Source organism: Morone saxatilis, unplaced genomic scaffold, assembly GCF_004916995.1.
Source record: "Morone saxatilis isolate NCDOM2014 unplaced genomic scaffold, NCSU_SB_2.0 Contig20, whole genome shotgun sequence".
NCBI lineage: Eukaryota > Metazoa > Chordata > Actinopteri > Moronidae > Morone > Morone saxatilis.
The window spans coordinates 13,787,443-13,795,530 of NW_023339763.1; the positions used below are offsets into that span (position 1 = coordinate 13,787,443).

At 37.3% G+C, this 8,088-nt stretch overlaps 1 protein-coding gene across 1 annotated transcript in view; it reads left to right on the top strand.

The window, feature by feature from the left end:
• The first annotated feature begins 7,539 nt into the window (after positions 1-7,539).
• tmigd1 (transmembrane and immunoglobulin domain containing 1) overlaps positions 7,540-8,088 on the top strand; it is a 3,801-nt gene continuing 3,252 nt past the window's right edge. Inside the window, exon 1 of the mRNA XM_035666929.1 lies at positions 7,540-7,678. The gene's annotated coding sequence lies outside the window, so the exon portion shown is untranslated. The remainder of the gene's footprint in view (positions 7,679-8,088) is intronic.

The window sequence follows — 8,088 nt, forward strand, 5'->3', positions numbered from 1 at the left end:
TCACTCTTTTTTTTTACACACACACACACACACAGGCCAAAAATACAATCATGCAGATGTAGGGCTTATGGACATGCAATGCCATGATGCTAGCATAGCTCAGACGAGCAGAATGGTTGCAAGAGACGTTATGTGTTTAGGTACACTGAACTCCAAACATATTAAGTAGTATCTGCATGTTAAATCGGAGCCACCTTTATATTATTATTACACTCGGAGCTACTTCAGGTCAAACCTATTAACAAAGTCTACACATTTAGTGTGCTTGTAACTGTTCTTCATGGGTCACCAAAGGGAAGCAAGAAGACACACACCTCCTGTGTGTGTGCGTGTGTGTCTGTGTGTGTGTGTGTGTGTGTGTGTGTGTATGTGTGTCAGCATACACATCTATCACTACATGCACACTTTGAGTGGACAGCATAGATCCACTCTGGCAGGGGGAGGGGGTAAATGGCAGGCTGCAGGGAAGGAAATTAAGGAATGTTTGGTGCAGTAGGACACATTAAATACAGACACACTACCTCTAACTTCTATTAAAGGGGAACTCCACCAATTTTTCAGATCAAAGTCTGTTTACAGGTCTTAGGGAGTACAACTACCCTAGATGGTTTGTTACACCGAACCACCTGGGAAGTTGTTTCTGAATACTGTTTGGAAAAGGTCAGGCCAGGCTATTAACAGTGTCGTGTGTCTGTGTTTAGTTTGGCGCATATCTGATCCACCAGGTTAGATCAGCACTTATTTTAATGATCTTAATTACCGACATGATTAGCCTTCCATTCCCATCATATTCTCCCACTAAGTGTAGCTAACCAATGGAGGCTGCCGAGTTGAGGCGACAAAATGTAAAGTTTGTATGGAAATATGGTTTAGCTTCATGGATTATTTAAACCCGAATTGACAAGAATACTGCCAACATATGACCCCCTTTATCAGACACAGGAATTGTTAATATGTCATATTTGTTAAAGGACTTGAACTTAAACTTTAATTTCTTAAATTTATTAACCTGCTGTGTATATGTTTTAACATTCTGTCACAGAAACATTAAAGTATAATGAGATTAAATGACATTGACTGCTATTAGTTATTGGTTTAATTAATGGTTTATTAATGTGTGTTTATTTTTGACTGACGGTGGCTGATCAAGCTAATTATAATCTAATTGAACTCGGTTTCTAATGTATACTGCAGGTAATGGCGGACCTTTGTTTGTGTTTATGTAATTCACTCCTGTACAGAACGCAATGAAAAACTGATATTATTATATATAATAGTGCAATAAACTGAGCTATGTTGTAAAAAAGCTTCCATAATCTTGCACCCCAACTTTTGTGTCCATGTGTCCATGTGTCCATGATTCCTATCACATTGTTTATATAGAGCTAATGCAAAGTTCACCACAGGCTTGGGCAGATATGCGTCCCAAACTACATTACCCCTACAGAACCAGCAGAAAGACAACTTAGTCAAGTCTGGACTTTGAGATGAGATCATTTCCATGATTTAAGTCATACTTAAGTCGATTTTATAAATGAGGCCCCTGGCCCGACCACAGAGACCCGTTTAGTGAAGTCGACTGCCTGTTGAATCAAATGTTTGTCCAGCTGGACCAGGATCAACTGTTCTTCTTTCTCTGCCCTACATTGCCTCCCTCTCTAAATAAAGTACAAAAATAATAAACATCAGTGTACTGCTGACTCAACAAAAACCAAAATGTACAATGAGTTTTCTGATGTCCTGTCCTCTTCTTTCCAAACTCATATCTATACATCAGCACCCAGCCCTATCCTATTTGGACAATGCATTTTATTGGTCATGGAACTTAAAGTTTGATGCCATAGCAAGCAAAGCAAAGTGCATCAAAAATTGAAGGAAAGGAGAAGCAGCGTGACACTTACACAACACCCAACTGGAGGCCGGAGATTAAGACATAGTTCGCCGCCATGCTAAAAAGGTTTGCTGCTGCTGCTGTGTACATCTGAGGCAGAATGATCCCCTGAAAACACATGGAATCCATAATAAGCTATCCAGTCTGTAGAGCTAATATTTAAACTGCACTAATATTATTTGGACATGTTCTACACAAACAAAACAAATTCAAAACAAATTTATTGAGACATTTCACTCAATATAACAAATGTGAACCTCATGGTGGCGGTAGAGCTAGAGCTAGAACTAGAAGTCAGATACGAACCATGAATGTCAGGTATAATATTTTGTGCCAATAGCCACTAGCATGGTTAAAAGAAAAGCAAAAGAATCACCCCATGTCTTCATAATTTCGAGGAATTTTATTTACAACAACGGTGATAAAACGTCTGACACTGCTTCTGATGTAAATACAATTCATCCAATGTTGGTCATTTTTAAGGCAGGGCAACTGAAATTCAGTGCAAGAGAAGTGTGTTCATGTTTTCTCTTACAAAACTCGTTTTATGCCTCATTGCTTCCAATTCTGGGGCACCAAAACTTTCTTAGTTTTTGCATTTCTTCATTTTTTTTAAAAAAAGTCTAGGTACTAGGGTTCTAAATCTTTAGCTCAAGTATCTGCAGAATATTGCATGATACACTTACTAGACTAAGAGTAAACTTTTTTTACGGTATTTCAGTTCAGTGCACTCACTGGAACAGCTGGTAGAAACGCCATCATGTAGAGGTAGGCAATTCTGATGGGGAGGTAAGCAAAGTATTATGTATGTATTTTTCACAATACGTTCTGCTTTGTCTCCTCAGTTCCTCAAAATAAAATTAATAAAATGACCGGAATCTAACTATAATATGCTACATATAGATGCAATCATGCATTGAGGTGTCTAAAGCATGATATACATTTAAGTGTAGGGAAGCTATGCACTTATATGCATGTTGTAGGGAAGCTATGCACTTACATGCATGTTGTAGGTTTATACAAATGCCAACATACATATAAAGTTAAACATAAAGCCTCATAAAATGTCTCTATACACACTTACTTGGAATAATATAATACATAGATAATATAAATGTTAGTAATACTGGTAAAAATAACAACAATGGCACTCAAAATCAAGTTGAAGTAGTAAGAAGTAAGGTCTTCCTAAAAACCTGTGAACAGTTTGTCTTAAACTGAGCATCAACTTTTTGTGCACACTGACACATATATATGCAAGGTATTAATGTATCTATTTGATTCACTTAATTTTACCTTGCCAACTCATCCTCTTGGTGCAAGATGAGCAGTAAGTTGTAAGAGTTGATGAGAAGACCCCAACAGGGCAGACAAAACAGCAGCAGGATCAATGAACTCCTTTTGAGAATTACTCCCACACGTTTCAAGTTCTTACTGCCGAATGTCTGGAAAACACAAATGAGAACTGAATCTACTGTGTAAATAATACGCAATATTTCTGCAAATATGATGGGGGAAAAAACATCCAGTAAGTAATTTTACTGAGAAACTTTGTCAAAATGCTGACTTAGTATCAAAATAATAAATGATCTCAATGTAATGAGAAGCAATATCTCCATCCACCCATCCATCCATTATGTATCCGCATATCTCAAAATAATGAAAAAACCCTGTCAAAATAATCACCTAGTATCTCCAAATAATGACTTAGTATCTGAAAATAATGACATAGTATCGCAAAATAATGATAAGACTCATGTTTCTAACTAAATAGGCCTACTTATCACAGACGTGCTGCAATAATGGATTAATGCTTAAAATAATTTAGTTCAATTAAACAGTGTCCAACCACAAAAAATAATAAAATCAGTCTGAATTGATCTATAAATAAATGTATGGGTGCTTCTTACAGTATCTGCTGTCCACAGCTGCTTTATACCATACAAAAACCTTCTCCTTCAGTTCATACAATCCCTGCAGCATCTGAAAGCAGCAGAGCTGATATGTTGATAAATTTGTAGCCTCAGAGAAGTGCCGTAATTATTTTGAATTACTAAGTCCATTATTATTTTGAGTAAGTTTATCATGATTTATACTAAGTCATTATTTTTGTGATATCTTGCAGGACCATTTTTTCACATCACGTTGGTGGAAATGGGCTTGCATGCAGAGAAAAAAGGCAAAAATAATGTGGTTTGCTCACCTGAGAAATGAGTGTGTCAAAAGCTACAGAAAGGCCATGTTGCAGATGTGGTCACGTCAATGGTCTGACAGATGGAGAATCAAGAAAATCTGAGACAAAAGTTGCAATTTAGACTTCAGTTATATTACTTTTCAAATGTCTTTTACTCATGAATGTCTTTTAATCACTTATTTTATATCCATAACTCACAGTAATATGTAATATTACATATAATAATAATCATATGTAATTAATGTGATCTATAGATCTATCAGGTGTTTCAGCAACTAATGTGAATGTGCTTCCATAGTTCCAGGAAACTATTCGATATAAAAGGACCAAACAGAGCTGATTCCAAGAAAAACAAAGTAGCAGGCACTGTGTTCACACATGTCAACACTGCAGGCCAGGTGCAGCAAGGGTGAAAAAGCCCATGGTTGAGCAATAGGTAGTCTTTATGGAGCACAGCAACTCCATTTAAAATATGAGTGTGGAGAAAATGCTTCAACAAAGCCTGCTGTGTCTCTTGAAAAGTCTCGGACAGCGCAATACGTCGTTTGCAGTCCTGTGATTCTGAAATTCAGAATAAGGTAATAAGTGAAAGGCAGAATGGATGAGATGGAAATATGAACGCATGCACTGTATAATTATTGTACACTCATTGTGTCGTGCGATGTGTGTGTGTAATCTGAAAATGTTGTCCTAATTACCACATCAGCTCTTCCATTATGACCAAAAACGTGTTTGTAAGTGGAATTTTGAGGTCACAGTGACCTTTTACGTTTGAGTCAAAAGTGTCACTAATTCACTGTCAAACCAACTGACCCTTCCTAAGTCCTGCCCCTGTTTGCTCTGTGCTCCAATAACAGTTGAGCGAGCCTCGGCCAACTTTATCCTTTCCTATAGTCTACTTAGATATGTGCAGTGTTTCCCGTTAATTATCTAGATTATGGTGGCCCGTGGAGCAAGTAGGTGTGTGTGGAAAAGAGTAATGTGACTGAAGGAAAAAGCAAGGTGATTAAAGTAGTTACAGAGTTAAGTAAGTGAAATAAGTAATATATAATAAATAAGTCCCATCCAAGCCCCTCGTCCACACTTAACCTGTCATCCTGTGGGAACACAGAAAATACTTTTGCTCAGCTGTTATTGGAGCACAGAGCAAAAAGGGGCAGGACTTAGGAAGGGTCGATTGTAAAAAAAAAAAAAAAAAAAGCAATCAATTCTTAAATTATGCCCAAAAACATGGTGTTGTAACCTTGACTTATGGCCACCAAAATCTAATCTCTACAAGAAACCCCTGCAACGGGTCCTGCACTCAGCGATGGGGGTGCAGGTTCGTGTGAACCCATCTTCTCCATTCAAACACAGAAAAATAAAACAGATGGGAGAGATGGGAAAAAAAAGCTTAGGGGCAAAGGGACGAGGGAGGGAGGAAGGAGGGAAAGGCTTCTTGGGTGGGTGGATGGGGCTGTCAGTCTGTTTGGGTTCTGAAATACAACACATGGATACAGGAGTCAAAGCAGGGTTGATGGAGGATTTTTGGTAGGGAAGGAAGGGGTACAGTTTGCAATCCAGTATTTGTATTGTATGCCAAGTTTGTGTGTGCACACATGCACTTGCCATTGATCTTATCTGCCTCTGAGTGTACTTTGACCACTGATTTTATCCCCCAGGCCCCACCTCCTCATTTACTTGTCACATAAACAAACATAGTCACACATGCATGCAAACCTGCGTGCATCAGTCTTTTTCCTGACAGAGCATTTATCAGCAGAGTCTACAGGTATCTTCAATGAACCTGTAGTCTGCTGCACCCCTTTGTCCACAAACCTATGTGTTGAACACCAAGTGGACGACAGCCAAGTACAGACATTCAGCTGGGGCATGGACCACAACTTCCTCCCTCCTTCTGGTTCTCCAGCAGAGTACCGGGGGTTGAAGGATAGGCAACACAGAGCCCTTCCTGGAGCATGCTGGAGCCTGCTGGAGGCTGGATACAGTATTTGATTAAAAAAATATGTATTTGGTTCATTATGAAACTGTGGCAGAACTGTGTTGGCTTAATTTGTCAGCCACGGAGGTTGCTGCTTGGGTGTGATATGTCTACTGCCCTCTACTTGAAAAAAACCCCAATGTTCAGAGTGTATTCAAATCTATTTTATTGTCTGCCAATGCCTATTACTTATAGCCTACAATTGGCTCCTTTTTCTTCAAATCACATATGAGGAGAAATCCACCAAAAACAAACTCTATAGTCTATTAGCCTTTTAGTACAAACTGTTTATTGCCTCAAACATGAAACTTACTTCGTGTTCGAAATTATAATTTGTTGGTCTCATTAACTACCTGCAGCTGAAGAAACCCTTCTCAGTTAGTCAATGTCTCTCTCTAGTGGGAAGGAGAGGGAAGAGCATAGTGTCCAGACCCCTGTGCTCTCCCTTTATATGCATTGTTTTTTTGTGTATTTGTTTGTGTGTTGTCCTTTAATTTGTTAATTATCTTGTAAATGTGTCAAAATACCATTGGATTAATTCTCATAGAAATATGAAGAGGCTGAGTCAATTATGATGAACTTTATAAAAAGTTTCATGAAACTGGAATACTGCATATCAGTTACTTTAACATGTCTTAAATGATAATCTGGTAAGTGTGACCTAATTCCAAAAAGTCATAGTGGCTTGATCATTTGTTAATTCATCAAACTTGTGCTGTTATGATCTTTAATAATCCATCATATTTTGTAAAATAATCTTCTTCTAAATGCCTAATATGCAAATAAATGTAGTATAAAACGGGGGTATTTTTAGGAGTACCTGAAGGAGAGATGGACATGTTTACTGGTGTTTAGCTCATGACAAAGATGCAATTAAACACACATTACATTGGTCTCTGCTTACTGTCAGTCATCTGACATTAAAGGAAGAAAGGGAAGAGTGCACAAGGAAATAATCCCCCACACCTCATTGCCACATCCATGGCTTGAAAACAGCTTGAACACTCTCTTCTAACACGTAGGGAATAAACATAGTGTGAATTTGATGTTAAAATACAATGAAATAAAAATATAATACAATATTTATATACAAAAAAAACACATTTAAATTTTTTTTAGTTTTAAAACAAATTGTTGGCTTCCACAGTGACTGGCTTCATCAATAAATGTATAGGCCTACACTGTCAAATAGATTAGCAAATTGCATTATCATCAGCCTCACAGGCTTCAGAACTCTTTAACTATTAAAAGGAAATATGAAAAGAATCTATAAAATGTGTATTTTAATCCTTGCATCCACACCCAAGATGTTTTAGTGCCATTGTAATGACTGTAGCCAATAAAAGGTTTCTTGTGTTTGCACATTATAAGTACGCAACAATAAAAAAGTTAAAAAAAAAGGGTGGGAGGAGGAAAGGGTGTTGAACGATGAACGAGAACGATGAGGAACTCATTTAGAAACAGTGAGAGGAGTTATAAAAGTGTCCTCATCTGCATGTGAAGCATATAAGAGCCACTGAATATTTGAGAAGTCTTCCACATTCTCATATTCACATAGGGAACATCATTAAGAAAGCACAGACAAGGAATACGAAGAAATAATAATCACCAGGTAAGTACCTCTCATCTCAGGATGCAAAACTTGTTTGAGTACACAACTGTGTGAGCTATCATACATTTGATTAAGTACATTTTAATTTTTTAAGTGTATTTCATAAGAATAATTTATATGAGTATTGGTTGATGGTTGTGTTTTACTGAAGAAATAGTAACTTTATTAATTGTAAGTAAACTGCAATCCCATATTAGTCTATTATTGACTACTATTGTCAAGTACAGACTGACCCTTTGAAGGAAAAACGGTTAGGTTATGGTTTATATAGCGCTTTTATCCAAAGGGATGACTTTACAGGAGATCTAACAGGCAGGTTTTAGATGAATCTTCTAAAACAGAGAACAGTAAATAGTTTTCTTGCTTGGACACAATATTTTAGTTACTTTTTTGATAGATAGATAGATAGA